This window comes from Lonchura striata, chromosome 9 (genome assembly GCF_046129695.1).
Source record: "Lonchura striata isolate bLonStr1 chromosome 9, bLonStr1.mat, whole genome shotgun sequence".
NCBI lineage: Eukaryota > Metazoa > Chordata > Aves > Passeriformes > Estrildidae > Lonchura > Lonchura striata.
Window position 1 is genome coordinate 7,131,803 of NC_134611.1, and position 8,377 is coordinate 7,140,179.

Here is an 8,377-nt window from a genome sequence, read left to right on the forward strand (position 1 = left end):
GGCAAATTGAATTTGGTTCTAAACAGCTAAAAATGGTCTTTAATTTAGCTTGTTCCCTTCCTTGGCATCATAGTGAACACAGTCCTTGTGGTCATGGATAAGGACTAGGAGTGTATTGTCAGTTTTTACCACAGACTGTGATGGGAAAGACACTGATGGTTCTCGGGGGCTGCCAAGGGTTTAGAAATGTGCTGAGAAACCGAAATACTCATTTAAACTGCAACAGCATCATGAAGTATGAGCTCTATAAATCTTTACAGATTATTGGTCACCTAAATAGATAGACTTGAGAGTTTTGGTGCTTGTGCCAGTCATCCAGTCACTCTTGGGCAAGAGTTTTGCTATGAAAAAGTCAAATGGAGCAACTACAGCTACTCCCACCATAACAGTAGGCAGAGTACACACTGACTGCAACTCTTACAACAAAAGTGACCATTTTGGAAAAGCAAATCACCCTGGAAGTTGATCAGAAATGCAACAGAGGATAGTTTTTAATGGCTTTAGGGGGAATATTAAGATTTATTCCTGTAAAGACTTACTCAGCATGTTGCACAAACTCCTCTTAGCACGCTAATAAGTCAATGTGTTACCGAATGCTTTGCCATTATAATTACAGCCACATGTTGTCCTTTTTACAAATAGGTCTGGCTTAATTGCATCATTTTTCAGCAGGATTTATGTGGTCCTGCTTAATCTAAAATTAGTACATGCACAAATGAAGTGCAAACTATTTTCCATCACTGAACTGTGAAATGTTTTCCAGAATAGAGATATACCAACATGTTCCTAAAAAGATGCAATAAACAGTCAGGCAACTTTTTGATTTGTGTGTGAGTCTGCACCTATGCAAGTTTGCTAAAAGTGAGGGAAAATATACTAAAATATACATTAACTACAAAATGGCAAAAAAGGCAGCTAAATGGTCTAAATCAAATAGTCATTTTTGATTATCACCGGTAAAACAATGGATGGGGGAAATCATAAATCTATCTTGATATTGCTAGCTCTCAGCATTTATTAAATACAGTAAGAGCTAAAGTGTTTTATATATTACATCAACCTATCACATGTAAATATATCACATTTATATGATGCTTTATAGGCCAAGATTGTGTTGGCCTAAATTCTAAGTTACTTTCACTAATATTCCATATTGCCTAGGTAGCTCTGAGTACCTAAGGATATGTATAGGGCATAGCAGGGATAAGAGTTTGGAGTACCTGAACCTAGGCTAGATATCACAATTGCCATCTCTACATACTGACTGGGATTTTGGAACATGTATGATTTCCAGCAGTGTTAGAACTTAGACATTAAAATATAAATTCACGGCCAAATCCCAACTAGATGCAAAAGCCTTATGCTGGAAGTAAATGAAATCCTCTTTCAGTTTATATCTCATAGGGAAAAGTTGCTTTCAGCAGAGTGGAGACCCTGCCATCCAAAATGGAGATTTACTTCCTGCTGTGAGGAAGTCTGCTGAATTTTAGTGAGTAAATCAGAAAGCCAAGAGAGATTCTGGTATCACTTAAACACTAATGTAAAAGTCCTAATCTTTGTTCTTCCTCTAAACATGGCAGCTTCTCTCTCTATTTATTGACAGATGAGTGCAGTTTTTGAGAGCTACTCATTTTTGTGTGAAACATGGTTTGGGTAGAAAGTTAAGAGAAAGGCTCTATTACTACAACTACTTGAATATTAAAAACAGCCCCTGTTTTAAATTTTATATTCCTGATTTTTACTCCTTTAAAGTATTTCTCCTTGTGTTTCTCAATGGACCCAAATTCCAAAGACTTACTTAAATCAGGGCACCTAATGACCTGTAGAATGTGCTTTCAGCCATGAGGAATGCTCATGGCTATGGGTAGGAATGAGTTAACACACTTCCAACCAGTAGCTTGCAGGTCACTGCTATTTCTCTCTGCCTCATCGTGTCACCACAGTAATTCACACTCTGAAACCTTAAGGCTATAGCTGCAAACATGCAGCAAACAGAAGCTTCTGAGCTGTCTCTGAAATAAGGCTGGTCCTGAATGAGCAGAGTGACCCTTGGTGCTCCTTGCCATCCACAAGACACCTGTCTGGTTCTGTGCTTGGCTTAAAGTGAGGATTCTCATGTGCATTATCCCAAAGCTAAGAGATCTGCCAAACCAATAGTGGATGTCTGGATTCATAATTCCTGGCAGCCCTTTAATCCGGATCCTTGGAGGTAAGAACAGACATGTGCCCAAAACAGGGCCCCTGTCTTTCCAGTGGTTCATGACTGCACTGGTGTTTGAACCAGGGCACCAACCCTGACATCATCCCTGCTGCCTACAGCACATTCACAGCTTCTGCTCTTCCTGAGAATGTTTGTTTTGTAAATTAATGGCAAAGGCTCAGGCTGAGGGATTTGTTACCATTTGTAAATCAGGAGTTGGCCATTTGCCTATACCAAATTTGGTATTTCTCACACAGACATTTCCAAAAGCACTTTTATGAAAGCATTTATACACCAATAGTTTTGCTTGGTAAGAGCAAAGTGTGATGCAGGAGTAGGATGCAGGTGTTACAATCACATTTGGAAAAATCATACATGAAAAAGGAGGTACTGAGGAATTTTAGAGAAGATTTTGCTAAGGAGATATGACATCCTCCATGGATGTGGCACCACCCTCTGTGAACCACGCTTGCCCTTTCTGGTGCTAAGCTTTTGGATTTGATCCACTTTGGTTTCTTGTGCAGGACATGTGAGTCTTGCATAAAGCAGCAAACTGCCCTTGGAGTTAGGTCTTCCAAAATAATGGTCCACTAAACAAAAGCAAAGGAAGAAGAGTGCTCTGCCATCTGCTATGTAAGTAAAGAATTTAAGGTTCTGTAAGGTTACTGTAATTTAAGGTTCTATAAGGTTCTGTAATTTTTGGTTACTGCCACAACTGAATAAGCATTTTTGGTGCTGAGTGTACAGTTTAGAACACCTTCAGGTAAACATCTTCTGCCTGCTCCGATGTTATTGTAGATATTTCTCTGGAGCATGCTCCTCAGCCTGTCTGAGTGCCAGAGAAGCCATCTCCATCTGCTGAACACTCTTCAGGTGAACTACTGACCTCCACCTATCCAACACCTGCAACACCTGTGAGCTGCTCAGCCGTGGCCGCCGGGCCGCTGGGGGACACCGAGCGAGATGCACCCACAACAGCTTGGAGGAAACTGGGTGGCTTTTCTATAGACTTTAAAATGAAATAGAAGTAAAAACTCCTTCTGACAGAGGTAAAGCTGGAAACAATTCCAAGCTTTTCCTGGGCAGAAAGGCTGCTCCTGACTGTTACTCCCAGAAACGAGCACTGTCATCCGCTGAACACTTCAACCACACTAAAGGAGGCACCTGGACTCAGAAGATAGAAACTCTTCTCCGTTTTCTCAAGTTGGATATTCTGGTATTTCTGGTGCATCCTGCATATGTAGAAGCAGCAAAATTTGTCTTGGGGAACAGAGGCATCAGCTTGGAGAGGGGACAGATGGTGAACGTTACGGAGACCAAACTACGAAGAGCAGGTCCTGCAAGGTAGGAAAAGTGGTTTTAAATGAGACAGTGACACAGAAAGTTGGAATATGAATGGCTTGGGTAGGGTACTGTTCTGATGCTGAGAGGGAAGAGGTGGTCTGAGGACAGCACCTTGAGCATGGAAAATTGGTGGGAGGGGGAGCTGCTGTCAGAGGAGCTGGTGTAGAGATCATCAACTGCTTTGAATGCTTAATAACTCACTTTAAACAAAAGTGTGCTGTTGGTTTAGGTGACTTCCATGCTTTTCACAGGAAAAGTTTTTTCCAACCCCACCCTGCTACAGATGTCATTCCCTGAATTGAGAGTTCATAAAGCTTTTAGAAAACTTCTGTTTGATTTTTAGGCTTTATTATTGTACATCAAGATGGTTTTATTTGCCATGTTATTGTTCCTACTGTAATTGCTCTTGCAATTAGAAAAGATAATTGATTAAATAATAGCTACAGTTCTGAGTTTATTGTGTTTCAAAAGATCTACATTTATATTTTTCCTTAAAATTTTGCAATTAAATTAAAAAACCAGCAGCATGTTTCTATACCAACTCTTGCAGGCTGTCTGTAGGATGTCTGGGCTGAGGAGCTTGAAAAGGATATGTATATGCTCCTGGAATATAAATTAATCCCTAACTTCTCCAAGTCAAATTCACTATATCCTTTTTTTATCTTTTCAGAACAAGGGAAGATATCAGTCAAATTGTCACAAATATGCCCCAAACTGTTGTGAAAGAGCAACTGATTTCCTAAATTAATCTGTAAGGTATGTTTTCAGATTTCAGAACCCTCTCCTTAACCTCAGTTCCACAAATAGCTTTATGCTGATATGAAGTGGAGACAAACACACAATAGAACTTTCTAAGCAGAACTGCTGAGAGGTGTGTGCTATATCCTCTCATAGCAACCATAGGCCCAGCTCAGCTTTGGAGGCTGAATGGATCCAATGCCATGGTTTCCATGGTTGCACAGGGTTTTATGTACCCAATAATATTAATACTCCAGTCCTTCATAGAATAACTTGTGCAAAGACAAATTTTCTTCTTTATTTCCTATCTTAAATTATTGCTGTCTTAATGACTGAATGAAGTTATAACATGAAAGTTATTCTACTAAAGCTTAAAATGTTGTTGAGATTGTCTTAGCATGAGCTCAAGCCTGCAGTACTTATGTAAGCAAAATTTCAGGTGCCTCCTGAGACAACACTGTTGGATTTGGCTGGTAAAATAATGTTTGTTTTTTTCTCTTTACCAGTTGTTACTACCATTTATTTTAACAAAAATTTTGATTGCCACTAAGAAGTTAATAATACTGACAATGGCTGACCAGTTTTTGGAAGAAAATAGTGCAAGTCTGAGAACTTAGAAGTGGGAACTCAGTTGTGATAATGTGATTTAAATTTTAACGGACCTCTTTTGTGTTTCAATACTGAGTTGGAGGTAATCATTGTCTTAGCATTTTTTGCCACCTACGGTTTTCTAAAGCTCACCCCTGTTGGAAGCTGTCCACCATCTAATTTTTTATGTCCATCTGAAAAATCTCAGCTGTTAATTATGAGCTGTGGTAACTCTTACGAGAAGATCACTCCAGAACAACACCTCAGACAAGTGTCAAAGAAACTTCTTGACAAATATTGATCTCCTTGGGTAGCTCCAGCTGACTGGGACTTCCCTACACCTTAAAATCCCAAGTGCTTGGGGTGAATGACTCCTTTCAAGGTGACAATAACTTGCAGGTGCTGTCCCAGTTCTGGGACAGGCCATGGCTGAATGAAGGGTTGAGTCATGGGGAAAACTTGCTGTGGGCATCATGGAGCTATTTGATTTACAGGAGAAAGAAATGTTCTGGCCATCTTTTTTTGATGTTTCAAGGCTCAGTGGGATATCCAGCCCTCAAGCATGGGGTGTAAGTACCTAAGTGCAACAACAAAAGATGTAGAGATCTGAAGAGAGCTCTTCAGAAATAGAACAGAAAGCTCACAGAAACTGTGCAAATGAATGCAACGTTGATATTTATAATGGTTACTTGCTACTGAGGTGTAATCAGTGCTGCCTTGTGGCCTCTGCTCTTCAACTGAAAGTCTGAGAGAGCATGTAAAGCTCTCTAAAACTTCCAGTGATTTATCTGAAGTGTTTATTATCTGGCTCCCAGATGTGTATTAAAGCATGGTTTACAAAGAAGAGCTCCATGTGCAAAAGGATTACATTTTTAGCTTGTGTAAACTGTTGTTTCCCCACCAAAATCAAACAAGTTGCTGTGTGATGTCCCCCAGCAAAGGATCTGCTCTCCAACCAAGGTTTAGTTATTGTTCTTGGCTGTGTCCAGAAATATTTCAGAGTGTGCTGGAGCTGGGCTCTGAATGCCTTCATTCACTGTATAAATGATCAAAGGAGAGGCTTCTTGATCTTGTGTGTAATAAATCCTCTGCTTTCAGGTCTGCTGAACTGGAGAATATCATAGAAATACTTGTTCCTCATGTACAGACCAGCAAGCTGGAGTCAAGTATTCCTTCTGTTGGACCAATGCCTCTGGAATTCCACAAATTGTATGGCACATCTGACAGAGCAGGCAGAAGAATGGCAGCTTTCATTTCCTGTAGTCTGCCTGCATGGAGCATGGCTTTGGAGGCACTGCTCCCTGCTTCAGGTCAAGTAGTGGCAGGGGAGAAGGGGCATCTACCTGAACATCTGAAAAAATGAAACTAGAAGGAAAGATTTGAAAACAAATCTTGGCATAAACTGGAATCTTGGAATAAGTGTTGGAATAAGCTTATTTTTGGACTTCAAAGCGTTTGTTGTAGAAGCATTGCCTAGATTTTTAACAAGGGTTTGTCTTAGCTTGCAACTCATCTAGCTTTCTTTTACATCTTGAAGGTGTCTTTACAAAATAGTGGTAAAACAAAAACAAAAACAAAAAAAAAAACAATGTGGAAGAGTTTAATGGATCTTGAAAGAAAATAAAGTTGTGGCCTTCTAGTACCTGAACTCCTAATAACTTTCTGTGGTCTTGTAATGAATCTTGTCAGTATCTTGTCAGTGTCTTGTCAGTGCCTTGCCATTAATAAATTACATAGGAAAGAAATAGTTGTTTATCACAGCCCCTCTCCATTTTTAGCTAAAAACATGCCTGTGATTACCTGTCTGAATTGAGTTAATTTTATTTATAAAAAGTAGACAAGGGGTAGCTTGCTAATGGGGCTTTTTGTCTAGTTGGGACTGGATCTGAAGTAGCTACGGCGACAATTACACACTTTTGTGAATTTGAAAATCCTATGGGTTTTTGACCCTGTGGAGAGTGTATGCATCATTCCCATGCAGAATTCCAGTTGTCCAGATTAAAGAGCAAAAACTGGACTTTTGAAGTTCTCCAGGGCTTATCATCCATGCCATTCCTTCCTACACTTAGCTGGCATAACTAATAAAAAAAAGTGCCAAAATCTGGGAAATCCATGACTGGATTGCTCTGTGCATCTATGCTAACCTGTGTATCACTTTTCTTTGTGCAGTTGTTCAAGAGTCTACTGGAGAATCCTACCCTTTCAAATGGGAATTTTGCCAGCTGCATTAACTGGGACAAGATTATTGACTGTCTGAGGCAAAGCTTAGAAGGTCATTGTTGTGTTTAACTGTTAATTCTCTAGCATTATCCCAGTAACTTGTTGATGCTTCCAAGAGTTGCTTGATGTCTATATATACACACACCCACACGTGTGCACTCGCCTGCCTTTGGGAATTCCCTTGCCCTTGCTAACATGAGTGCAAAGGTTCACTGGGCTTTTTATTCATAAATAGAAAATGTTTGGACTTATGTACTGATAAAGAGAGATATTACAAACACAATGTGAAGCTGCCTTTGTGTCTATGTTCATTTCAGAAACTCAGCAGCTCACCCTTGCACACTGACGGCCATGGCTCAAGATGCTGAAGATGCAGAAAAAGCAAAGGGAAAAAGTAACGTTGCACATTGCTAACCCCCTGCTGCAGGGGTGGCTCACCCATTTGGAGGGCTGTGCACAGCCCGTGACATCCCTCACTCGGCAGGATCTCTGTGATCTGAGAGCTGGTACCTGCCACCCGATGTGTCTCCTGCTGCCAGACAGGTCTATGAAGTAATGGAGCCTGGCTGTCTGCAGTCAGCACTGCTGTACTACATCCAAAGCAAGCTTGCCAGTCAGCAAATGCTGCATTAATCTTTCAGGGAGTGTTTGTTTTGCTTGTTTTGCTAGGCTGAGTTTCAAGCAACTGATAATGTGCTCATGAGCAGTTCTCCTGTTGCAGCCCATTTTTCAAAAGGAAGTGTGAAGGCCAAAGCTCCCAAGGTTGGGTAGAACATGGGTTGGGAGGGTTATATATGCTCTTGCTTCACTGTGTGAGCTCACAGTGCTTTTGAGTTCATGTTAATACACCTGCAGGTACATTTGGGACAGTGGAGTTGTGGCTCTTTGAAGTCTGATGAGTGTTTTAAAAATACACCTTGGAATTGGTTCTTTGTTAGTGCTAATTCTACTTGTGGAGTTATCTCACTGCAAATGAGGTGTACTTTTGTTTGCTGAGCAATAGCCAAAGCTTCTGACTGCTGAAGGAGAAACTCTGAAGGCTTCTGAGGGTTAGATAAGACAAACATTTTACAGGTCACAGGGTTTTAAGTGTTGAAATGCCTGGAATTTCAGGAGGAAAATGACAGTGTGCCTGGTTTGTTCCCACTTGTCCCTGCTGTGTTGCTGCTCTGTCCAGCTGCAGCACTGAAGTTACAGCTCTCACTTAAAGGCCCATCCTTCCAAGTCTTTTTGCATTTAGCTCCTCTAAGCAAAAAGGAATTTAGACATACAAATAAATTTCAGAAT

The 8,377-nt window shown here is 40.6% G+C and overlaps 1 long non-coding RNA gene across 1 annotated transcript; it reads left to right on the plus strand.

The window, feature by feature from the left end:
- Positions 1-3,479: 3,479 nt before the first annotated feature.
- Positions 3,480-6,110, plus strand: LOC144246736 (uncharacterized). Its single transcript, XR_013340406.1, has 3 exons — positions 3,480-3,544; positions 4,215-4,300; positions 5,969-6,110. It is a non-coding gene; the product is annotated as an uncharacterized LOC144246736 (long non-coding RNA).
- Positions 6,111-8,377: the final 2,267 nt, after the last annotated feature.